Source organism: Mixophyes fleayi, chromosome 3 (genome assembly GCF_038048845.1).
Source record: "Mixophyes fleayi isolate aMixFle1 chromosome 3, aMixFle1.hap1, whole genome shotgun sequence".
Classification (NCBI taxonomy): Eukaryota; Metazoa; Chordata; class Amphibia; order Anura; family Limnodynastidae; genus Mixophyes; species Mixophyes fleayi.
In genome coordinates, this window is record NC_134404.1 from 5,946,149 (window position 1) to 5,972,516 (window position 26,368).

Consider the following 26,368-nt stretch of genomic DNA (forward strand, 5'->3'; position numbering starts at 1 on the left):
ACAGGTACTTTCTCATTCTAAAATTCATTGGAATTTAAGGTGAGTCCATGAAAATCATGAACACCTTAGTATCTGCTGCTGCATTGCAGGTAAGTATTGTTAATTTTAGTTTTATTGTTCAGTGGAAGGCTAGGGCTCATTAATCTTCTCTCCTGTAGTAGAAGAGATACAAAGACCCAGAAATTGAAAGCCAACAATCCTTTGGATCTTCAACCTAACTTTCTCCAAACTGAGTCATGCCAGGAAGATTACACAAAGTTATATAACAGTTTTTCCTTTCATCATGATTGCTTCGAATGTAAACATAGCATTTCATAGCAGTTTTTATACTGTATGTTCACCCATCACAAAACCTTTATTTTATAATAGAAGCATTGATGCAAAATGCTGAGAAATTTTATCATTGAGATAATTACAATTGCATAAAGAGTCAAGCCCGGACTACTGAAATCATGGACACTTTTTATCCTTTATTTCTGGACAGTGTTATTAAATGAAATGTTCTGATTATTTGAAAGATGGGGCTGAATATTCTTCTTTGCTAAGAAAAATTGGTGGATGACATTATGGAATTTCATCTTGAAATTACTTCCAGTTCGAGCTTTTCACTTCAAAAAACACCTGTTCAAACATGCCGAAACCCGGGATCGAAACAGGGACCTTTAAATCTTCAGTCTAACGCTCTCCCAGCTGAGCTATTTCAGCCAGCTTGGAAGATAAATGTATTCACAATTTTGGATTACTATAATGATTTCAAATGAATAAGCTTTAATTAGCTACAGGTACTTTCTCATTCTAAATTTCATTGGAATTTAAGGTGAGTCCATGAAAATCATGAACACCTTAGTATCTGCTGCTGCATTGCAGGTAAGTATTGTTAATTTTAGTTTTATTGTTCAGTGGAAGGCTAGGGCTCATTAATCTTCTCTCCTGTAGTAGAAGAGAGAGAAAGCCCCAGAAATTGAAAGCCAACAATCCTTTGGATCTTCAACCTAACTTTCTCCAAACTGAGTCATGCCAGGAAGATTACACAAAGTTATATAACAGTTTTTCCTTTCATCATGATTGCTTCGAATGTAAACATAGCATTTCATAGCAGTTTTTATACTGTATATTCACCCATCACAAAACCTTTATTTTATAATAGAAGCATTGATGCAAAATGCTGAGAAATTTTATCATTGAGATAATTACAATTGCATAAAGAGTCAAGCCCGGACTACTGAAATCATGGACACTTTTTATCCTGTATTTCTGGACAGTGTTATTAAATGAAATGTTCTGATTATCTGAAAGATGGGGCTGAATATTCTTCTTTGCTAAGAAAAATTGGTGGATGAAATTATGGAATTTCATCTTGAAATTACTTCCAGTTCGAGCTTTTCACTTCAAAAAACACCTGTTCAAACATGCCGAAACCCGGGATCGAAACAGGGACCTTTAGATCTTCAGTCTAACGCTCTCCCAGCTGAGCTATTTCAGCCAGCATGGAAGATAAATTTATTTACAATTTTGGATTACTATAATGATTTCAAATGAATAAGCTTTAATTAGCTACAGGTACTTTCTCATTCTAAATTTTATTGGAATTTAAGGTGAGTCCATGAAAATCATGAACACCTTAGTATCTGCTGCTGCATTGCAGGTAAGTATTGTTAATTTTAGTTTTATTGTTCAGTGGAAGGCTAGGGCTCATTAATCTTCTCTCCTGTAGTAGAAGAGAGAGAAAGCCCGAGAAATTGAAAGCCAACAATCCTTTGGATCTTCAACCTAACTTTCTCCAAACTGAGTCATGCCAGGAAGATTACACAAAGTTATATAACAGTTTTTCCTTTCATCATGATTGCTTCGAAAGTAAACATAGCATTTCATAGCAGTTTTTATACTGTATGTTCACCCATCACAAAACCTTTATTTTATAATAGAAGCATTGATGCAAAATGCTGAGAAATTTTATCATTGAGATAATTACAATTGCATAAAGAGTCAAGCCCGGACTACTGAAATCATGTACACTTTTTATCCTTTATTTCTGGACAGTGTTATTAAATGAAATGTTCTGATTATTTGAAAGATGGGGCTGAATATTCTTCTTTGCTAAGAAAAATTGGTGGATGACATTATGGAATTTCATCTTGAAATTACTTCCAGTTCGAGCTTTTCACTTCAAAAAACACCTGTTCAAACATGCCAAAACCCGGGATCGAAACAGGGACCTTTAGATCTTCAGTATAACGCTCTCCCAGCTGAGCTATTTCAGCCAGCTTGGAAGATGAATGTATTCACAATTTTGGATTACTATAATGATTTCAAATGAATAAGCTTTAATTAGCTACAGGTACTTTCTCATTCTAAATTTCATTGGAATTTAAGGTGAGTCCATGAAAATCATGAACACCTTAGTATCTGCTGCTGCATTGCAGGTAAGTATTGTTAATTTTAGTTTTATTGTTCAGTGGAAGGCTAGGGCTCATTAATCTTCTCTCCTGTAGTAGAAGAGAGAGAAAGTCCCAGAAATTGAAAGCCAACAATCCTTTGGATCTTCAACCTAACTTTCTCCAAACTGAGTCATGCCAGGAAGATTACACAAGGTTATATAACAGTTTTTCTTTTCATCATGATTGCTTCGAATGTAAACATAGCATTTCATAGCAGTTTTTATACTGTATGTTCACCCATCACAAAACCTTTATTTTATAATAGAAGCATTGATGCAAAATGCTGAGAAATTTTATCATTGAGATAATTACAATTGCATAAAGAGTCAAGCCCGGACTACTGAAATCATGGACACTTTTTATCCTTTATTTCTAGACAGTGTTATTAAATGAAATGTTCTGATTATTTGAAAGATGGGGCTGAATATTCTTCTTTGTTAAGAAAAATTGGTGGATGACATTATGGAATTTCATCTTGAAATTACTTCCAGTTCGAGCTTTTCACTTCAAAAAACACCTGTTCAAACATGCCGAAACCCGGGATCGAACCAGGGACCTTTAGATCTTCAGTCTAACGCTCTCCCAGCTGAGCTATTTCGGCCAGCTTGGAAGATGAATGTATTCACAATTTCGGATTACTATAATGATTTCAAATGAATAAGCTTTAATTAGCTACAGGTACTTTCTCATTCTAAATTTCATTGTAATTTAAGGTGAGTCCATGAAAATCATGAACACCTTAGTATCTGCTGCTGCATTGCAGGTAAGTATTGTTAATTTTAGTTTTATTGTTCAGTGGAAGGCTAGGGCTCATTAATCTTCTCTCCTGTAGTAGAAGAGAGAGAAAGCCCCAGAAATTGAAAGCCAACAATCCTTTGGATCTTCAACCTAACTTTCTCCAAACTGAGTCATGCCAGGAAGATTACACAAGGTTATATAACACTTTTTCTTTTCATCATGATTGCTTCGAATGTAAACATAGCATTTCATAGCAGTTTTTATACTGTATGTTCACCCATCACAAAACCTTTATTTTATAATAGAAGCATTGATGCAAAATGCTGAGAAATTTTATCATTGAGATAATTACAATTGCATAAAGAGTCAAGCCCGGACTACTGAAATCATGGACACTTTTTATCCTTTATTTCTAGACAGTGTTATTAAATGAAATGTTCTGATTATTTGAAAGATGGGGCTGAATATTCTTCTTTGTTAAGAAAAATTGGTGGATGACATTATGGAATTTCATCTTGAAATTACTTCCAGTTCGAGCTTTTCACTTCAAAAAACACCTGTTCAAACATGCCGAAACCCGGGATCGAAACAGGGACCTTTAGATCTTCAGTCTAACGCTCTCCCAGCTGAGCTATTTCAGCCAGCTTGGAAGATGAATGTATTCCCAATTTCGGATTACTATAATGATTTCAAATGAATAAGCTTTAATTAGCTACAGGTACTTTCTCATTCTAAATTTCATTGTAATTTAAGGTGAGTCCATGAAAATCATGAACACCTTAGTATCTGCTGCTGCATTGCAGGTAAGTATTGTTAATTTTAGTTTTATTGTTCAGTGGAAGGCTAGGGCTCATTAATCTTCTCTCCTGTAGTAGAAGAGAGAGAAAGCCCCAGAAATTGAAAGCCAACAATCCTTTGGATCTTCAACCTAACTTTCTCCAAACTGAGTCATGCCAGGAAGATTACACAAGGTTATATAACAGTTTTTCCTTTCATCATGATTGCTTCGAATGTAAACATAGCATTTCATAGCAGTTTTTATACTGTATGTTCACCCATCACAAAACCTTTATTTTATAATAGAAGCATTGATGCAAAATGCTGAGAAATTTTATCATTGAGATAATTACAATTGCATAAAGAGTCAAGCCCGGACTACTGAAGTCATGGACACTTTTTATCCTTTATTTCTAGACAGTGTTATTAAATGAAATGTTCTGATTATTTGAACGATGGGGCTGAATATTCTTCTTTGCTAAGAAAAATTGGTGGATGACATTATGGAATTTCATCTTGAAATTACTTCCAGTTCGAGCTTTTCACTTCAAAAAACACCTGTTCAAACATGCCAAAACCCGGGATTGAAACAGGGACCTTTAGATCTTCAGTCTAACGCTCTCCCAGCTGAGCTATTTCAGCCAGCTTGGAAGATAAATGTATTCACAATTTTGGATTACTATAATGATTTCAAATGAATAAGCTTTAATTAGCTACAGGTACTTTCTCATTCTAAATTTCATTGTAATTTAAGGTGAGTCCATGAAAATCATGAACACCTTAGTATCTGCTGCTGCATTGCAGGTAAGTATTGTTAATTTTAGTTTTATTGTTCAGTGGAAGGCTAGGGCTCATTAATCTTCTCTCCTGTAGTAGAAGAGAGAGAAAGCCCCAGAAATTGAAAGCCAACAATCCTTTGGATCTTCAACCTAACTTTCTCCAAACTGTGTCATGCCAGGAAGATTACACAAAGTTATATAACAGTTTTTCCTTTCATCATGATTGCTTTGAATGTAAACATAGCATTTCATAGCAGTTTTTATACTGTATGTTCACCCATCACAAAACCTTTATTTTATAATAGAAGCATTGATGCAAAATGCTGAGAAACTTTATCGTTGAGATAATTACAATTGCATAAAGAGTCAAGCCCGGACTACTGAAATCATGGACACTTTTTATCCTGTATTTCTGGACAGTGTTATTAAATGAAATGTTCTGATTATTTGAAAGATGGGGCTGAATATTCTTCTTTGCTAAGAAAAATTGGTGGATGACATTATGGAATTTCATCTTGAAATTACTTCCAGTTCGAGCTTTTCAATTCAAAAAACACCTGTTCAAACATGCCGAAACCCGGGATCAAACCAGGGACCTTTAGATCTTCAGTCTAACACTCTCCCTGCTGAGCTATTTCGGCCAGCTTGGAAGATGAATGTATTCACAATTTCGGATTACTATAATGATTTCAAATGAATAAGCTTTAATTAGCTACAGGTACTTTCTCATTCTAAATTTCATTGGAATTTAAGGTGAGTCCATGAAAATCATGAACACCTTAGTATCTGCTGCTGCATTGCAGGTAAGTATTGTTAATTTTAGTTTTATTGTTCAGTGGAAGGCTAGGGCTCATTAATCTTCTCTCCTGTAGTAGAAGAGATAGAAAGACCCAGAAATTGAAAGCCAACAATCCTTTGGATCTTCAACCTAACTTTCTCCAAACTGAGTCATGCCAGGAAGATTACACAAGGTTATATAACAGTTTTTCCTTTCATCATGATTGCTTCGAATGTAAACATAGCATTTCATAGCAGTTTTTATAGTGTATGTTCACCCATCACAAAACCTTTATTTTATAATAGAAGCATTGATGCAAAATGCTGAGAAATTTTATCATTGAGATAATTACAATTGCATAAAGAGTCAAGCCCGGACTACTGAAATCATGGACACTTTTTATCCTTTATTTCTGGACAGTGTTATTAAATGAAATGTTCTGATTATTTGAAAGATGGGGCTGAATATTCTTCTTTGCTAAGAAAAATTGGTGGATGACATTATGGAATTTCATCTTGAAATTACTTCCAGTTCGAGCTTTTCACTTCAAAAAACACCTGTTCAAACATGCCGAAACCCGGGATCGAAACAGGGACCTTTAAATCTTCAGTCTAACGCTCTCCCAGCTGAGCTATTTCAGCCAGCTTGGAAGATAAATGTATTCACAATTTTGGATTACTATAATGATTTCAAATGAATAAGCTTTAATTAGCTACAGGTACTTTCTCATTCTAAATTTCATTGTAATTTAAGGTGAGTCCATGAAAATCATGAACACCTTAGTATCTGCTGCTGCATTGCAGGTAAGTATTGTTAATTTTAGTTTTATTGTTCAGTGGAAGGCTATGGCTCATTAATCTTCTCTCCTGTAGTAGAAGAGAGAGAAAGCCCCAGAAATTGAAAGCCAACAATCCTTTGGATCTTCAACCTAACTTTCTCCAAACTGAGTCATGCCAGGAAGATTACACAAAGTTATATAACAGTTTTTCCTTTCATCATGATTGCTTCGAATGTAAACATAGCATTTCATAGCAGTTTTTATACTGTATGTTCACCCATCACAAAACCTTTATTTTATAATAGAAGCATTGATGCAAAATGCTGAGAAATTTTATCATTGAGATAATTACAATTGCATAAAGAGTCAAGCCCGGACTACTGAAATCATGGACACTTTTTATCCTTTATTTCTGGACAGTGTTATTAAATGAAATGTTCTGATTATCTGAAAGATGGGGCTGAATATTCTTCTTTGCTAAGAAAAATTGGTGGATGACATTATGGAATTTCATCTTGAAATTACTTCCAGTTCGAGCTTTTCACTTCAAAAAACACCTGTTCAAACATGCCGAAACCCGGGATCGAAACAGGGACCTTTAGATCTTCAGTCTAACGCTCTCCCAGCTGAGCTATTTCAGCCAGCTTGGAAGATGAATGTATTCACAATTTTGGATTACTATAATGATTTCAAATGAATAAGCTTTAATTAGCTACAGGTACTTTCTCATTCTAAATTTCATTGGAATTTAAGGTGAGTCCATGAAAATCATGAACACCTTAGTATCTGCTGCTGCATTGCAGGTAAGTATTGTTAATTTTAGTTTTATTGTTCAGTGGAAGGCTAGGGCTCATTAATCTTCTCTCCTGTAGTAGAAGAGAGAGAAAGCCCCAGAAATTGAAAGCCAACAATCCTTTGGATCTTCAACCTAACTTTCTCCAAACTGAGTCATGCCAGGAAGATTACACAAAGTTATATAACAGTTTTTCCTTTCATCATGATTGCTTTGAATGTAAACATAGCATTTCATAGCAGTTTTTATACTGTATGTTCACCCATCACAAAACCTTTATTTTATAATAGAAGCATTGATGCAAAATGCTGAGAAACTTTATCGTTGAGATAATTACAATTGCATAAAGAGTCAAGCCCGGACTACTGAAATCATGGACACTTTTTATCCTGTATTTCTGGACAGTGTTATTAAATGAAATGTTCTGATTATTTGAAAGATGGGGCTGAATATTCTTCTTTGCTAAGAAAGATTGGTGGATGACATTATGGAATTTCATCTTGAAATTACTTCCAGTTCGAGCTTTTCACTTCAAAAAACACCTGTTCAAACATGCCGAAACCCGGGATCAAACCAGGGACCTTTAGATCTTCAGTCTAACGCTCTCCCTGCTGAGCTATTTCGGCCAGCTTGGAAGATGAATGTATTCACAATTTCGGATTACTATAATGATTTCAAATGAATAAGCTTTAATTAGCTACAGGTACTTTCTCATTCTAAATTTCATTGGAATTTAAGGTGAGTCCATGAAAATCATGAACACCTTAGTATCTGCTGCTGCATTGCAGGTAAGTATTCTTAATTTTAGTTTTATTGTTCAGTGGAAGGCTAGGGCTCATTAATCTTCTCTCCTGTAGTAGAAGAGATAGAAAGACCCAGAAATTGAAAGCCAACAATCCTTTGGATCTTCAACCTAACTTTCTCCAAACTGAGTCATGCCAGGAAGATTACACAAGGTTATATAACAGTTTTTCCTTTCATCATGATTGCTTCGAATGTAAACATAGCATTTCATAGCAGTTTTTATAGTGTATGTTCACCCATCACAAAACCTTTATTTTATAATAGAAGCATTGATGCAAAATGCTGAGAAATTTTATCATTGAGATAATTACAATTGCATAAAGAGTCAAGCCCGGACTTCTGAAATCATGGACACTTTTTATCCTGTATTTCTGGAAAGTGTTATTAAATGAAATGTTCTGATTATTTGAAAGATGGGGCTGAATATTCTTCTTTGCTAAGAAAAATTGGTGGATGACATTATGGAATTTCATCTTGAAATTACTTCCAGTTCGAGCTTTTCACTTCAAAAAACACCTGTTCAAACATGCCGAAACCAGGAACCTTTAGATCTTCAGTCTAACGCTCTCCCAGCTGAGCTATTTCGGCCAGCTTGGAAGATGAATGTATTTACAATTTCGGATTACTATAATGATTTCAAATGAATAAGCTTTAATTAGCTGCAGGTACTTTCTCATTCTAAATTTCATTGCAATTTAAGGTGAGACCATGAAAATCATGAACACCTTAGTATCTGCTGCTGCATTGCAGGTAAGTATTGTTAATTTTAGTTTTATTGTTCAGTGGAAGGCTAGGGCTCATTAATCTTCTCTCCTGTAGTAGAAGAGAGAGAAAGCCCCAGAAATTGAAAGCCAACAATCCTTTGGATCTTCAACCTAACTTTCTCCAAACTGAGTCATGCCAGGAAGATTACACAAGGTTATATAACAGTTTTTCTTTTCATCATGATTGCTTCGAATGTAAACATAGCATTTCATAGCAGTTTTTATACTGTATGTTCACCCATCACAAAACCTTTATTTTATAATAGAAGCATTGATGCAAAATGCTGAGAAATTTTATCATTGAGATAATTACAATTGCATAAAGAGTCAAGCCCGGACTACTGAAATCATGGACACTTTTTATCCTTTATTTCTAGACAGTGTTATTAAATGAAATGTTCTGATTATTTGAAAGATGGGGCTGAATATTCTTCTTTGTTAAGAAAAATTGGTGGATGACATTATGGAATTTCATCTTGAAATTACTTCCAGTTCGAGCTTTTCACTTCAAAAAACACCTGTTCAAACATGCCGAAACCTGGGATCGAACCAGGGACCTTTAGATCTTCAGTCTAACGCTCTCCCAGCTGAGCTATTTCGGCCAGCTTGGAAGATGAATGTATTCCCAATTTCGGATTACTATAATGATTTCAAATGAATAAGCTTTAATTAGCTACAGGTACTTTCTCATTCTAAATTTCATTGTAATTTAAGGTGAGTCCATGAAAATCATGAACACCTTAGTATCTGCTGCTGCATTGCAGGTAAGTATTGTTAATTTTAGTTTTATTGTTCAGTGGAAGGCTAGGGCTCATTAATCTTCTCTCCTGTAGTAGAAGAGAGAGAAAGCCCCAGAAATTGAAAGCCAACAATCCTTTGGATCTTCAACCTAACTTTCTCCAAACTGAGTCATGCCAGGAAGATTACACAAGGTTATATAACAGTTTTTCTTTTCATCATGATTGCTTCGAATGTAAACATAGCATTTCATAGCAGTTTTTATACTGTATGTTCACCCATCACAAAACCTTTATTTTATAATAGAAGCATTGATGCAAAATGCTGAGAAATTTTATCATTGAGATAATTACAATTGCATAAAGAGTCAAGCCCGGACTACTGAAATCATGGACACTTTTTATCCTTTATTTCTAGACAGTGTTATTAAATGAAATGTTCTGATTATTTGAAAGATGGGGCTGAATATTCTTCTTTGTTAAGAAAAATTGGTGGATGACATTATGGAATTTCATCTTGAAATTACTTCCAGTTCGAGCTTTTCACTTCAAAAAACACCTGTTCAAACATGCCGAAACCCGGGATCGAACCAGGGACCTTTAGATCTTCAGTCTAACGCTCTCCCAGCTGAGCTATTTCGGCCAGCTTGGAAGATGAATGTATTCACAATTTCGGATTACTATAATGATTTCAAATGAATAAGCTTTAATTAGCTACAGGTACTTTCTCATTCTAAATTTCATTGTAATTTAAGGTGAGTCCATGAAAATCATGAACACCTTAGTATCTGCTGCTGCATTGCAGGTAAGTATTGTTAATTTTAGTTTTATTGTTCAGTGGAAGGCTAGGGCTCATTAATCTTCTCTCCTGTAGTAGAAGAGAGAGAAAGCCCCAGAAATTGAAAGCCAACAATCCTTTGGATCTTCAACCTAACTTTCTCCAAACTGAGTCATGCCAGGAAGATTACACAAGGTTATATAACAGTTTTTCTTTTCATCATGATTGCTTCGAATGTAAACATAGCATTTCATAGCAGTTTTTATACTGTATGTTCACCCATCACAAAACCTTTATTTTATAATAGAAGCATTGATGCAAAATGCTGAGAAATTTTATCATTGAGATAATTACCATTGCATAAAGAATCAAGCCCGGACTACTGAAATCATGGACACTTTTTATCCTGTATTTCTGGACAGTGTTATTAAATGAAATGTTCTGATTATTTGAAAGATGGGGCTGAATATTCTTCTTTGCTAAGAAAAACTGGTGGATGACATTATGGAATTTCATCTTGAAATTACTTCCAGTTCGAACTTTTCACTTCAAAAAACACCTGTTCAAACATGCTGAAACCCAGGATCGAACCAGGGACCTTTAGATCTTCAGTCTAACGCTCTCCCAGCTGAGCTATTTCAGCCAGCTTGGAGGATAAAGTTATTCACAATTTCGGATTACTATAATGATTTCAAATGAATAAGCTTTAATTAGCTACAGGTACTTTCTCATTCTAAATTTCATTGGAATTTAAGGTGAGTCCATGAAAATCATGAACACCTTAGTATCTGCTGCTGCATTGCAGGTAAGTATTGTTAATTTTAGTTTTATTGTTCAGTGGAAGGCTAGGGCTCATTAATCTTCTCTCCTGTAGTAGAAGAGAGAGAAAGCCCCAGAAATTGAAAGCCAACAATCCTTTGGATCTTCAACCTAACTTTCTCCAAACTGAGTCATGCCAGGAAGATTACACAAGGTTATATAACAGTTTTTCTTTTCATCATGACTGCTTCGAATGTAAACATAGCATTTCATAGCAGTTTTTATACTGTATGTTCACCCATCACAAAACCTTTATTTTATAATAGAAGCATTGATGCAAAATGCTGAGAAATTTTATCATTGAGATAATTACAATTGCATAAAGAGTCAAGCCCGGACTACTGAAATCATGGACACTTTTTATCCTTTATTTCTAGACAGTGTTATTAAATGAAATGTTCTGATTATTTGAAAGATGGGGCTGAATATTCTTCTTTGTTAAGAAAAATTGGTGGATGACATTATGGAATTTCATCTTGAAATTACTTCCAGTTCGAGCTTTTCACTTCAAAAAACACCTGTTCAAACATGCCGAAACCCGGGATCGAACCAGGGACCTTTAGATCTTCAGTCTAACGCTCTCCCAGCTGAGCTATTTCGGCCAGCTTGGAAGATGAATGTATTCACAATTTCGGATTACTATAATGATTTCAAATGAATAAGCTTTAATTAGCTACAGGTACTTTCTCATTCTAAATTTCATTGTAATTTAAGGTGAGTCCATGAAAATCATGAACACCTTAGTATCTGCTGCTGCATTGCAGGTAAGTATTGTTAATTTTAGTTTTATTGTTCAGTGGAAGGCTAGGGCTCATTAATCTTCTCTCCTGTAGTAGAAGAGAGAGAAAGCCCCAGAAATTGAAAGCCAACAATCCTTTGGATCTTCAACCTAACTTTCTCCAAACTGAGTCATGCCAGGAAGATTACACAAGGTTATATAACAGTTTTTCTTTTCATCATGATTGCTTCGAATGTAAACATAGCATTTCATAGCAGTTTTTATACTGTATGTTCACCCATCACAAAACCTTTATTTTATAATAGAAGCATTGATGCAAAATGCTGAGAAATTTTATCATTGAGATAATTACCATTGCATAAAGAATCAAGCCCGGACTACTGAAATCATGGACACTTTTTATCCTGTATTTCTGGACAGTGTTATTAAATGAAATGTTCTGATTATTTGAAAGATGGGGCTGAATATTCTTCTTTGCTAAGAAAAACTGGTGGATGACATTATGGAATTTCATCTTGAAATTACTTCCAGTTCGAACTTTTCACTTCAAAAAACACCTGTTCAAACATGCTGAAACCCAGGATCGAACCAGGGACCTTTAGATCTTCAGTCTAACGCTCTCCCAGCTGAGCTATTTCAGCCAGCTTGGAGGATAAAGTTATTCACAATTTCGGATTACTATAATGATTTCAAATGAATAAGCTTTAATTAGCTACAGGTACTTTCTCATTCTAAATTTCATTGGAATTTAAGGTGAGTCCATGAAAATCATGAACACCTTAGTATCTGCTGCTGCATTGCAGGTAAGTATTGTTAATTTTAGTTTTATTGTTCAGTGGAAGGCTAGGGCTCATTAATCTTCTCTCCTATAGTAGAAGAGAGAGAAAGCCCCAGAAATTGAAAGCCAACAATCCTTTGGATCTTCAACCTAACTTTCTCCAAACTGAGTCATGCCAGGAAGATTACACAAGGTTATATAACAGTTTTTCTTTTCATCATGACTGCTTCGAATGTAAACATAGCATTTCATAGCAGTTTTTATACTGTATGTTCACCCATCACAAAACCTTTATTTTATAATAGAAGCATTGATGCAAAATGCTGAGAAATTTTATCATTGAGATAATTACAATTGCATAAAGAGTCAAGCCCGGACTACTGAAATCATGGACACTTTTTATCCTTTATTTCTAGACAGTGTTATTAAATGAAATGTTCTGATTATTTGAAAGATGGGGCTGAATATTCTTCTTTGTTAAGAAAAATTGGTGGATGACATTATGGAATTTCATCTTGAAATTACTTCCAGTTCGAGCTTTTCACTTCAAAAAACACCTGTTCAAACATGCCGAAACCCGGGATCGAACCAGGGACCTTTAGATCTTCAGTCTAACGCTCTCCCAGCTGAGCTATTTCGGCCAGCTTGGAAGATGAATGTATTCCCAATTTCGGATTACTATAATGATTTCAAATGAATAAGCTTTAATTAGCTACAGGTACTTTCTCATTCTAAATTTCATTGTAATTTAAGGTGAGTCCATGAAAATCATGAACACCTTAGTATCTGCTGCTGCATTGCAGGTAAGTATTGTTAATTTTAGTTTTATTGTTCAGTGGAAGGCTAGGGCTCATTAATCTTCTCTCCTGTAGTAGAAGAGAGAGAAAGCCCCAGAAATTGAAAGCCAACAATCCTTTGGATCTTCAACCTAACTTTCTCCAAACTGAGTCATGCCAGGAAGATTACACAAGGTTATATAACAGTTTTTCTTTTCATCATGATTGCTTCGAATGTAAACATAGCATTTCATAGCAGTTTTTATACTGTATGTTCACCCATCACAAAACCTTTATTTTATAATAGAAGCATTGATGCAAAATGCTGAGAAATTTTATCATTGAGATAATTACAATTGCATAAAGAGTCAAGCCCGGACTACTGAAATCATGGACACTTTTTATCCTTTATTTCTAGACAGTGTTATTAAATGAAATGTTCTGATTATTTGAAAGATGGGGCTGAATATTCTTCTTTGTTAAGAAAAACTGGTGGATGACATTATGGAATTTCATCTTGAAATTACTTCCAGTTCGAACTTTTCACTTCAAAAAACACCTGTTCAAACATGCTGAAACCCAGGATCGAACCAGGGACCTTTAGATCTTCAGTCTAACGCTCTCCCAGCTGAGCTATTTCAGCCAGCTTGGAGGATAAAGTTATTCACAATTTCGGATTACTATAATGATTTCAAATGAATAAGCTTTAATTAGCTACAGGTACTTTCTCATTCTAAATTTCATTGGAATTTAAGGTGAGTCCATGAAAATCATGAACACCTTAGTATCTGCTGCTGCATTGCAGGTAAGTATTGTTAATTTTAGTTTTATTGTTCAGTGGAAGGCTAGGGCTCATTAATCTTCTCTCCTGTAGTAGAAGAGAGAGAAAGCCCCAGAAATTGAAAGCCAACAATCCTTTGGATCTTCAACCTAACTTTCTCCAAACTGAGTCATGCCAGGAAGATTACACAAGGTTATATAACAGTTTTTCTTTTCATCATGATTGCTTCGAATGTAAACATAGCATTTCATAGCAGTTTTTATACTGTATGTTCACCCATCACAAAACCTTTATTTTATAATAGAAGCATTGATGCAAAATGCTGAGAAATTTTATCATTGAGATAATTACAATTGCATAAAGAGTCAAGCCCGGACTACTGAAATCATGGACACTTTTTATCCTTTATTTCTAGACAGTGTTATTAAATGAAATGTTCTGATTATTTGAAAGATGGGGCTGAATATTCTTCTTTGTTAAGAAAAATTGGTGGATGACATTATGGAATTTCATCTTGAAATTACTTCCAGTTCGAGCTTTTCACTTCAAAAAACACCTGTTCAAACATGCCGAAACCCGGGATCGAACCAGGGACCTTTAGATCTTCAGTCTAACGCTCTCCCAGCTGAGCTATTTCGGCCAGCTTGGAAGATGAATGTATTCCCAATTTCGGATTACTATAATGATTTCAAATGAATAAGCTTTAATTAGCTACAGGTACTTTCTCATTCTAAATTTCATTGTAATTTAAGGTGAGTCCATGAAAATCATGAACACCTTAGTATCTGCTGCTGCATTGCAGGTAAGTATTGTTAATTTTAGTTTTATTGTTCAGTGGAAGGCTAGGGCTCATTAATCTTCTCTCCTGTAGTAGAAGAGAGAGAAAGCCCCAGAAATTGAAAGCCAACAATCCTTTGGATCTTCAACCTAACTTTCTCCAAACTGAGTCATGCCAGGAAGATTACACAAGGTTATATAACAGTTTTTCTTTTCATCATGATTGCTTCGAATGTAAACATAGCATTTCATAGCAGTTTTTATACTGTATGTTCACCCATCACAAAACCTTTATTTTATAATAGAAGCATTGATGCAAAATGCTGAGAAATTTTATCATTGAGATAATTACAATTGCATAAAGAGTCAAGCCCGGACTACTGAAATCATGGATACTTTTTATCCTTTATTTCTAGACAGTGTTATTAAATGAAATGTTCTGATTATTTGAAAGATGGGGCTGAATATTCTTCTTTGTTAAGAAAAATTGGTGGATGACATTATGGAATTTCATCTTGAAATTACTTCCAGTTCGAGCTTTTCACTTCAAAAAACACCTGTTCAAACATGCCGAAACCCGGGATCGAAACAGGGACCTTTAGATCTTCAGTCTAACGCTCTCCCAGCTGAGCTATTTCGGCCAGCTTGGAAGATGAATGTATTCCCAATTTCGGATTACTATAGTGATTTCAAATGAATAAGCTTTAATTAGCTACAGGTACTTTCTCATTCTAAATTTCATTGTAATTTAAGGTGAGTCCATGAAAATCATGAACACCTTAGTATCTGCTGCTGCATTGCAGGTAAGTATTGTTAATTTTAGTTTTATTGTTCAGTGGAAGGCTAGGGCTCATTAATCTTCTCTCCTGTAGTAGAAGAGAGAGAAAGCCCCAGAAATTGAAAGCCAACAATCCTTTGGATCTTCAACCTAACTTTCTCCAAACTGAGTCATGCCAGGAAGATTACACAAAGTTATATAACAGTTTTTCCTTTCATCATGATTGCTTCGAAAGTAAACATAGCATTTCAAAGCAGTTTTTATACTGTATGTTCACCCATCACAAAACCTTTATTTTATAATAGAAGCATTGATGCAAAATGCTGAGAAATTTTATCATTGAGATAATTACAATTGCATAAAGAGTCAAGCCCGGACTACTGAAATCATGTACACTTTTTATCCTTTATTTCGGGACAGTGTTATTAAATGAAATGTTCTGATTATTTGAAAGATGGGGCTGAATATTCTTCTTTGCTAAGAAAAATTGGTGGATGACATTATGGAATTTCATCTTGAAATTACTTCCAGTTCGAGCTTTTCACTTCAAAAAACACCTGTTCAAACATGCCGAAACCCGGGATCGAAACAGGGACCTTTAGATCTTCAGTCTAACGCTCTCCCAGCTGAGCTATTTCAGCCAGCTTGGAAGATGAATGTATTCACAATTTTGGATTACTATAATGATTTCAAATGAATAAGCTTTAATTAGCTACAGGTACTTTCTCATTCTAAATTTCATTGGAATTTAAGGTGAGTCCATGAAAATCATGAACACCTTAGTATCTGCTGCTGCATTGCAGGTAAGTATTGTTAATTTTAGTTTTATTGTTCAGTGGAAGGCTAGGGCTCATTAATCTTCTCTCCTGTAGTAGAAGAGAGAGAAAGCCCCAGAAATTGAAAGCCAACAATCCTTTGGATCTTCAACCTAACTTTCTCCAAACTGAGTCATGCCAGGAAGATTACACAAAGTTATATAACAGTTTTTCCTTTCATCATGATTGCTTTGAATGTAAACATAGCATTTCATTGCAGTTTTTATACTGTATGTTCACCCATCACAAAACCTTTATTTTATAATAGAAGCATTGATGCAAAATGCTGAGAAACTTTATCGTTGAGATAATTACAATTGCATAAAGAGTCAAGCCCGGACTACTGAAATCATGGACACTTTTTATCCTGTATTTCTGGACAGTGTTATTAAATGAAATGTTCTGATTATTTGAAAGATGGGGCTGAATATTCTTCTTTGCTAAGAAAAATTGGTGGATGACATTATGGAATTTCATCTTGAAATTACTTCCAGTTCGAGCTTTTCACTTCAAAAAACACCTGTTCAAACATGCCGAAACCCGGGATCGAAACAGGGACCTTTAGATCTTCAGTCTAACGCTCTCCCAGCTGAGCTATTTCGGCCAGCTTGGAAGATGAATGTATTCCCAATTTCGGATTACTATAATGATTTCAAATGAATAAGCTTTAATTAGCTACAGGTACTTTCTCATTCTAAATTTCATTGTAATTTAAGGTGAGTCCATGAAAATCATGAACACCTTAGTATCTGCTGCTGCATTGCAGGTAAGTAATGTTAATTTTAGTTTTATTGTTCAGTGGAAGGCTAGGGCTCATTAATCTTCTCTCCTGTAGTAGAAGAGAGAGAAAGCCCCAGAAATTGAAAGCCAACAATCCTTTGGATCTTCAACCTAACTTTCTCCAAACTGAGTCATGCCAGGAAGATTACACAAAGTTATATAACAGTTTTTCCTTTCATCATGATTGCTTCGAAAGTAAACATAGCATTTCATAGCAGTTTTTATACTGTATGTTCACCCATCACAAAACCTTTATTTTATAATAGAAGCATTGATGCAAAATGCTGAGAAATTTTATCATTGAGATAATTACAATTGCATAAAGAGTCAAGCCCGGACTACTGAAATCATGTACACTTTTTATCCTTTATTTCTGGACAGTGTTATTAAATGAAATGTTCTGATTATTTGAAAGATGGGGCTGAATATTCTTCTTTGCTAAGAAAAATTGGTGGATGACATTATGGAATTTCATCTTGAAATTACTTCCAGTTCGAGCTTTTCACTTCAAAAAACACCTACTCAAACATGCCGAAACCCGGGATCGAAAAAGGGACCTTTAGATCTTCAGTCTAACGCTCTCCCAGCTGAGCTATTTCGGCCAGCTTGGAAGATGAATGTATTTCCAATTTCGGATTACTATAATGATTTCAAATGAATAAGCTTTATTTAGCTACAGGTACTTTCTCATTCTAAATTTCATTGTAATTTAAGGTGAGTCCATGAAAATCATGAACACCTTAGTATCTGCTGCTGCATTGCAGGTAAGTATTGTTAATTTTAGTTTTATTGTTCAGTGGAAGGCTAGGGCTCATTAATCTTCTCTCCTGTAGTAGAAGAGAGAGAAAGCCCCAGAAATTGAAAGCCAACAATCCTTTGGATCTTCAACCTAACTTTCTCCAAACTGAGTCATGCCAGGAAGATTACACAAGGTTATATAACAGTTTTTCCTTTCATCATGATTGCTTCGAATGTAAACATAGCATTTCAAAGCAGTTTTTATACTGTATGTTCACCCATCACAAAACCTTTATTTTATAATAGAAGCATTGATGCAAAATGCTGAGAAATTTTATCATTGAGATAATTACAATTGCATAAAGAGTCAAGCCCGGACTACTGAAATCATGGACACTTTTTATCCTTTATTTCTAGACAGTGTGATTAAATGAAATGTTCTGATTATTTGAACGATGGGGCTGAATATTCTTCTTTGCTAAGAAAAATTGGTGGATGACATTATGGAATTTCATCTTGAAATTACTTCCAGTTCGAGCTTTTCACTTCAAAAAACACCTGTTCAAACATGCCGAAACCCGGGATCGAAACAGGGACCTTTAGATCTTCAGTCTAACGCTCTCCCAGCTGAGCTATTTCAGCCAGCTTGGAAGATAAATGTATTCACAATTTTGGATTACTATAATGATTTCAAATGAATAAGCTTTAATTAGCTACAGGTACTTTCTCATTCTAAATTTCTTCGGAATTTAAGGTGAGTCCATGAAAATCATGAACACATTAGTATCTGCTGCTGCATTGCAGGTAAGTATTGTTAATTTTAGTTTTATTGTTCAGTGGAAGGCTAGGGCTCATTAATCTTCTCTCCTGTAGTAGAAGAGAGAGAAAGCCCCAGAAATTGAAAGCCAACAATCCTTTGGATCTTCAACCTAACTTTCTCCAAACTGTGTCATGCCAGGAAGATTACACAAAGTTATATAACAGTTTTTCCTTTCATCATGATTGCTTTGAATGTAAACATAGCATTTCATAGAATTTTTTATACTGTATGTTCACCCATCACAAAACCTTTATTTTATAATAGAAGCATTGATGCAAAATGCTGAGAAACTTTATCGTTGAGATAATTACAATTGCATAAAGAGTCAAGCCCGGACTACTGAAATCATGGACACTTTTTATCCTGTATTTCTGGACAGTGTTATTAAATGAAATGTTCTGATTATTTGAAAGATGGGGCTGAATATTCTTCTTTGCTAAGAAAAATTGGTGGATGACATTATGGAATTTCATCTTGAAATTACTTCCAGTTCGAGCTTTTCACTTCAAAAAACACCTGTTCAAACATGCCGAAACCAGGATCGAACCAGGGACCTTTAGATCTTCAGTCTAACGCTCTCCCAGCTGAGCTATTTCGGCCAGCTTGGAAGATGAATGTATTTACAATTTCGGATTACTATAATGATTTCAAATGAATAAGCTTTAATTAGCTGCAGGTACTTTCTCATTCTAAATTTCATTGCAATTTAAGGTGAGACCATGAAAATCATGAACACCTTAGTATCTGCTGCTGCATTGCAGGTAAGTATTGTTAATTTTAGTTTTATTGTTCAGTGGAAGGCTAGGGCTCATTAATCTTCTCTCCTGTAGTAGAAGAGAGAGAAAGCCCCAGAAATTGAAAGCCAACAATCCTTTGGATCTTCAACCTAACTTTCTCCAAACTGAGTCATGCCAGGAAGATTACACAAGGTTATATAACAGTTTTTCTTTTCATCATGATTGCTTCGAATGTAAACATAGCATTTCATAGCAGTTTTTATACTGTATGTTCACCCATCACAAAACCTTTATTTTATAATAGAAGCATTGATGCAAAATGCTGAGAAATTTTATCATTGAGATAATTACAATTGCATAAAGAGTCAAGCCCGGACTACTGAAATCATGGACACTTTTTATCCTTTATTTCTAGACAGTGTTATTAAATGAAATGTTCTGATTATTTGAAAGATGGGGCTGAATATTCTTCTTTGTTAAGAAAAATTGGTGGATGACATTATGGAATTTCATCTTGAAATTACTTCCAGTTCGAGCTTTTCACTTCAAAAAACACCTGTTCAAACATGCCGAAACCCGGGATCGAACCAGGGACCTTTAGATCTTCAGTCTAACGCTCTCCCAGCTGAGCTATTTCGGCCAGCTTGGAAGATGAATGTATTCCCAATTTCGGATTACTATAATGATTTCAAATGAATAAGCTTTAATTAGCTACAGGTACTTTCTCATTCTAAATTTCATTGTAATTTAAGGTGAGTCCATGAAAATCATGAACACCTTAGTATCTGCTGCTGCATTGCAGGTAAGTATTGTTAATTTTAGTTTTATTGTTCAGTGGAAGGCTAGGGCTCATTAATCTTCTCTCCTGTAGTAGAAGAGAGAGAAAGCCCCAGAAATTGAAAGCCAACAATCCTTTGGATCTTCAACCTAACTTTCTCCAAACTGAGTCATGCCAGGAAGATTACACAAGGTTATATAACAGTTTTTCTTTTCATCATGATTGCTTCGAATGTAAACATAGCATTTCATAGCAGTTTTTATACTGTATGTTCACCCATCACAAAACCTTTATTTTATAATAGAAGCATTGATGCAAAATGCTGAGAAATTTTATCATTGAGATAATTACAATTGCATAAAGAGTCAAGCCCGGACTACTGAAATCATGGATACTTTTTATCCTTTATTTCTAGACAGTGTTATTAAATGAAATGTTCTGATTATTTGAAAGATGGGGCTGAATATTCTTCTTTGTTAAGAAAAATTGGTGGATGACATTATGGAATTTCATCTTGAAATTACTTCCAGTTCGAGCTTTTCACTTCAAAAAACACCTGTTCAAACATGCCGAAACCCGGGATCGAAACAGGGACCTTTAGATCTTCAGTCTAACGCTCTCCCAGCTGAGCTATTTCGGCCAGCTTGGAAGATGAATGTATTCCCAATTTCGGATTACTATAGTGATTTCAAATGAATAAGCTTTAATTAGCTACAGGTACTTTCTCATTCTAAATTTCATTGTAATTTAAGGTGAGTCCATGAAAATCATGAACACCTTAGTATCTGCTGCTGCATTGCAGGTAAGTATTGTTAATTTTAGTTTTATTGTTCAGTGGAAGGCTAGGGCTCATTAATCTTCTCTCCTGTAGTAGAAGAGAGAGAAAGCCCCAGAAATTGAAAGCCAACAATCCTTTGGATCTTCAACCTAACTTTCTCCAAACTGAGTCATGCCAGGAAGATTACACAAAGTTATATAACAGTTTTTCCTTTCATCATGATTGCTTCGAAAGTAAACATAGCATTTCAAAGCAGTTTTTATACTGTATGTTCACCCATCACAAAACCTTTATTTTATAATAGAAGCATTGATGCAAAATGCTGAGAAATTTTATCATTGAGATAATTACAATTGCATAAAGAGTCAAGCCCGGACTACTGAAATCATGTACACTTTTTATCCTTTATTTCGGGACAGTGTTATTAAATGAAATGTTCTGATTATTTGAAAGATGGGGCTGAATATTCTTCTTTGCTAAGAAAAATTGGTGGATGACATTATGGAATTTCATCTTGAAATTACTTCCAGTTCGAGCTTTTCACTTCAAAAAACACCTGTTCAAACATGCCGAAACCCGGGATCGAAACAGGGACCTTTAGATCTTCAGTCTAACGCTCTCCCAGCTGAGCTATTTCAGCCAGCTTGGAAGATGAATGTATTCACAATTTTGGATTACTATAATGATTTCAAATGAATAAGCTTTAATTAGCTACAGGTACTTTCTCATTCTAAATTTCTTCGGAATTTAAGGTGAGTCCATGAAAATCATGAACACATTAGTATCTGCTGCTGCATTGCAGGTAAGTATTGTTAATTTTAGTTTTATTGTTCAGTGGAAGGCTAGGGCTCATTAATCTTCTCTCCTGTAGTAGAAGAGAGAGAAAGCCCCAGAAATTGAAAGCCAACAATCCTTTGGATCTTCAACCTAACTTTCTCCAAACTGTGTCATGCCAGGAAGATTACACAAAGTTATATAACAGTTTTTCCTTTCATCATGATTGCTTTGAATGTAAACATAGCATTTCATAGAATTTTTTATACTGTATGTTCACCCATCACAAAACCTTTATTTTATAATAGAAGCATTGATGCAAAATGCTGAGAAACTTTATCGTTGAGATAATTACAATTGCATAAAGAGTCAAGCCCGGACTACTGAAATCATGGACACTTTTTATCCTGTATTTCTGGACAGTGTTATTAAATGAAATGTTCTGATTATTTGAAAGATGGGGCTGAATATTCTTCTTTGCTAAGAAAAATTGGTGGATGACATTATGGAATTTCATCTTGAAATTACTTCCAGTTCGAGCTTTTCACTTCAAAAAACACCTGTTCAAACATGCCGAAACCAGGATCGAACCAGGGACCTTTAGATCTTCAGTCTAACGCTCTCCCAGCTGAGCTATTTCGGCCAGCTTGGAAGATGAATGTATTTACAATTTCGGATTACTATAATGATTTCAAATGAATAAGCTTTAATTAGCTGCAGGTACTTTCTCATTCTAAATTTCATTGCAATTTAAGGTGAGACCATGAAAATCATGAACACCTTAGTATCTGCTGCTGCATTGCAGGTAAGTATTGTTAATTTTAGTTTTATTGTTCAGTGGAAGGCTAGGGCTCATTAATCTTCTCTCCTGTAGTAGAAGAGAGAGAAAGCCCCAGAAATTGAAAGCCAACAATCCTTTGGATCTTCAACCTAACTTTCTCCAAACTGAGTCATGCCAGGAAGATTACACAAGGTTATATAACAGTTTTTCTTTTCATCATGATTGCTTCGAATGTAAACATAGCATTTCATAGCAGTTTTTATACTGTATGTTCACCCATCACAAAACCTTTATTTTATAATAGAAGCATTGATGCAAAATGCTGAGAAATTTTATCATTGAGATAATTACAATTGCATAAAGAGTCAAGCCCGGACTACTGAAATCATGGACACTTTTTATCCTTTATTTCTAGACAGTGTTATTAAATGAAATGTTCTGATTATTTGAAAGATGGGGCTGAATATTCTTCTTTGTTAAGAAAAATTGGTGGATGACATTATGGAATTTCATCTTGAAATTACTTCCAGTTCGAGCTTTTCACTTCAAAAAACACCTGTTCAAACATGCCGAAACCCGGGATCGAACCAGGGACCTTTAGATTTTCAGTCTAACGCTCTCCCAGTTGAGCTATTTCGGCCAGCTTGGAAGATGAATGTATTCCCAATTTCGGATTACTATAATGATTTCAAATGAATAAGCTTTAATTAGCTACAGGTACTTTCTCATTCTAAATTTCATTGTAATTTAAGGTGAGTCCATGAAAATCATGAACACCTTAGTATCTGCTGCTGCATTGCAGGTAAGTATTGTTAATTTTAGTTTTATTGTTCAGTGGAAGGCTAGGGCTCATTAATCTTCTCTCCTGTAGTAGAAGAGAGAGAAAGCCCCAGAAATTGAAAGCCAACAATCCTTTGGATCTTCAACCTAACTTTCTCCAAACTGAGTCATGCCAGGAAGATTACACAAGGTTATATAACAGTTTTTCCTTTCATCATGATTGCTTCGAATGTAAACATAGCATTTCATAGCAGTTTTTATACTGTATGTTCACCCATCACAAAACCTTTATTTTATAATAGAAGCATTGATGCAAAATGCTGAGAAATTTTATCATTGAGATAATTACAATTGCATAAAGAGTCAAGCCCGGACTACTGAAATCATGGACACTTTTTATCCTTTATTTCTAGATAGTGTTATTAAATGAAATGTTCTGATTATTTGAACGATGGGGCTGAATATTCTTCTTTGCTAAGAAAAATTGGTGGATGACATTATGGAATTTCATCTTGAAATTACTTCCAGTTCGAGCTTTTCACTTCAAAAAACACCTGTTCAAACATGCCAAAACTTGGATCGAACCAGGGACCTTTAGATCTTCAGTCTAACGCTCTCCCAGCTGAGCTATTTCAGCCAGCTTGGAAGATGAATGTATTCACAATTTCGGATTACTATAATGATTTCAAATGAATAAGCTTTAATTAGCTACAGTTACTTTCTCATTCTAAATTTCATTGGAATTTAAGGTGAGTCCATGAAAATCATGAACACCTTAGTATCTGCTGCTGCATTGCAGGTAAGTATTGTTAATTTTAGTTTTATTGTTCAGTGGAAGGCTAGGGCTCATTAATCTTCTCTCCTGTAGTAGAAGAGAAAGTTCCAGAAATTTAAAGCCAACAATCCTTTGGATCTTCAACCTAACTTTCTCCAAACTGAGTCATGCCAGGAAGATTACACAAGGTTATATAACAGTTTTTCTTTTCATCATGATTGCTTCGAATGTAAACATAGCATTTCATAGCAGTTTTTATACTGTATGTTCACCCATCACAAAACCTTTATTTTATAATAGAAGCATTGATGCAAAATGCTGAGAAATTTTATCATTGAGATAATTACAATTGCATAAAGAGTCAAGCCCGGACTACTGAAATCATGGACACTTTTTATCCTTTATTTCTAGACAGTGTTATTAAATGAAATGTTCTGATTATTTGAAAGATGGGGCTGAATATTCTTCTTTGTTAAGAAAAATTGGTGGATGACATTATGGAATTTCATCTTGAAATTACTTCCAGTTCGAGCTTTTCACTTCAAAAAACACCTGTTCAAACATGCCGAAACCCGGGATCGAACCAGGGACCTTTAGATTTTCAGTCTAACGCTCTCCCAGTTGAGCTATTTCGGCCAGCTTGGAAGATGAATGTATTCCCAATTTCGGATTACTATAATGATTTCAAATGAATAAGCTTTAATTAGCTACAGGTACTTTCTCATTCTAAATTTCATTGTAATTTAAGGTGAGTCCATGAAAATCATGAACACCTTAGTATCTGCTGCTGCATTGCAGGTAAGTATTGTTAATTTTAGTTTTATTGTTCAGTGGAAGGCTAGGGCTCATTAATCTTCTCTCCTGTAGTAGAAGAGAGAGAAAGCCCCAGAAATTGAAAGCCAACAATCCTTTGGATCTTCAACCTAACTTTCTCCAAACTGAGTCATGCCAGGAAGATTACACAAGGTTATATAACAGTTTTTCTTTTCATCATGATTGCTTCGAATGTAAACATAGCATTTCATAGCAGTTTTTATACTGTATGTTCACCCATCACAAAACCTTTATTTTATAATAGAAGCATTGATGCAAAATGCTGAGAAATTTTATCATTGAGATAATTACAATTGCATAAAGAGTCAAGCCCGGACTACTGAAATCATGGACACTTTTTATCCTTTATTTCTAGACAGTGTTATTAAATGAAATGTTCTGATTATTTGAAAGATGGGGCTGAATATTCTTCTTTGTTAAGAAAAATTGGTGGATGACATTATGGAATTTCATCTTGAAATTACTTCCAGTTCGAGCTTTTCACTTCAAAAAACACCTGTTCAAACATGCCGAAACCCGGGATCGAACCAGGGACCTTTAGATCTTCAGTCTAACGCTCTCCCAGCTGAGCTATTTCGGCCAGCTTGGAAGATGAATGTATTCACAATTTCGGATTACTATAATGATTTCAAATGAATAAGCTTTAATTAGCTACAGGTACTTTCTCATTCTAAATTTCATTGTAATTTAAGGTGAGTCCATGAAAATCATGAACACCTTAGTATCTGCTGCTGCATTGCAGGTAAGTATTGTTAATTTTAGTTTTATTGTTCAGTGGAAGGCTAGGGCTCATTAATCTTCTCTCCTGTAGTAGAAGAGAGAGAAAGCCCCAGAAATTGAAAGCCAACAATCCTTTGGATCTTCAACCTAACTTTCTCCAAACTGAGTCATGCCAGGAAGATTACACAAGGTTATATAACAGTTTTTCTTTTCATCATGATTGCTTCGAATGTAAACATAGCATTTCATAGCAGTTTTTATACTGTATGTTCACCCATCACAAAACCTTTATTTTATAATAGAAGCATTGATGCAAAATGCTGAGAAATTTTATCATTGAGATAATTACCATTGCATAAAGAATCAAGCCCGGACTACTGAAATCATGGACACTTTTTATCCTGTATTTCTGGACAGTGTTATTAAATGAAATGTTCTGATTATTTGAAAGATGGGGCTGAATATTCTTCTTTGCTAAGAAAAACTGGTGGATGACATTATGGAATTTCATCTTGAAATTACTTCCAGTTCGAACTTTTCACTTCAAAAAACACCTGTTCAAACATGCTGAAACCCAGGATCGAACCAGGGACCTTTAGATCTTCAGTCTAACGCTCTCCCAGCTGAGCTATTTCAGCCAGCTTGG

The 26,368-nt window shown here is 34.9% G+C and overlaps 10 non-coding genes across 10 annotated transcripts; all 10 read right to left on the bottom strand.

The window, feature by feature from the left end:
* Positions 1–2,966: 2,966 nt before the first annotated feature.
* Positions 2,967–3,039, bottom strand: TRNAF-GAA (transfer RNA phenylalanine (anticodon GAA)). Its single transcript has one exon. It is a non-coding gene; the product is annotated as a tRNA-Phe (tRNA).
* Positions 3,040–9,178: 6,139 nt separating this feature from the next.
* TRNAF-GAA (transfer RNA phenylalanine (anticodon GAA)) lies at positions 9,179–9,251 on the bottom strand. Its single transcript has one exon. It is a non-coding gene; the product is annotated as a tRNA-Phe (tRNA).
* Positions 9,252–9,956: 705 nt separating this feature from the next.
* On the bottom strand, positions 9,957–10,029 carry TRNAF-GAA (transfer RNA phenylalanine (anticodon GAA)). Its single transcript has one exon. It is a non-coding gene; the product is annotated as a tRNA-Phe (tRNA).
* A 1,483-nt stretch (positions 10,030–11,512) lies between these two features.
* TRNAF-GAA (transfer RNA phenylalanine (anticodon GAA)) lies at positions 11,513–11,585 on the bottom strand. The gene has a single exon. It is a non-coding gene; the product is annotated as a tRNA-Phe (tRNA).
* Positions 11,586–13,068: 1,483 nt separating this feature from the next.
* TRNAF-GAA (transfer RNA phenylalanine (anticodon GAA)) lies at positions 13,069–13,141 on the bottom strand. Its single transcript has one exon. It is a non-coding gene; the product is annotated as a tRNA-Phe (tRNA).
* Positions 13,142–14,624: 1,483 nt separating this feature from the next.
* Positions 14,625–14,697, bottom strand: TRNAF-GAA (transfer RNA phenylalanine (anticodon GAA)). The gene has a single exon. It is a non-coding gene; the product is annotated as a tRNA-Phe (tRNA).
* A 5,372-nt stretch (positions 14,698–20,069) lies between these two features.
* On the bottom strand, positions 20,070–20,142 carry TRNAF-GAA (transfer RNA phenylalanine (anticodon GAA)). The gene has a single exon. It is a non-coding gene; the product is annotated as a tRNA-Phe (tRNA).
* Positions 20,143–23,180: 3,038 nt separating this feature from the next.
* On the bottom strand, positions 23,181–23,253 carry TRNAF-GAA (transfer RNA phenylalanine (anticodon GAA)). Its single transcript has one exon. It is a non-coding gene; the product is annotated as a tRNA-Phe (tRNA).
* A 1,478-nt stretch (positions 23,254–24,731) lies between these two features.
* On the bottom strand, positions 24,732–24,804 carry TRNAF-GAA (transfer RNA phenylalanine (anticodon GAA)). The gene has a single exon. It is a non-coding gene; the product is annotated as a tRNA-Phe (tRNA).
* Positions 24,805–25,509: 705 nt separating this feature from the next.
* Positions 25,510–25,582, bottom strand: TRNAF-GAA (transfer RNA phenylalanine (anticodon GAA)). Its single transcript has one exon. It is a non-coding gene; the product is annotated as a tRNA-Phe (tRNA).
* Between the last annotated feature and the right edge of the window lie 786 nt (positions 25,583–26,368).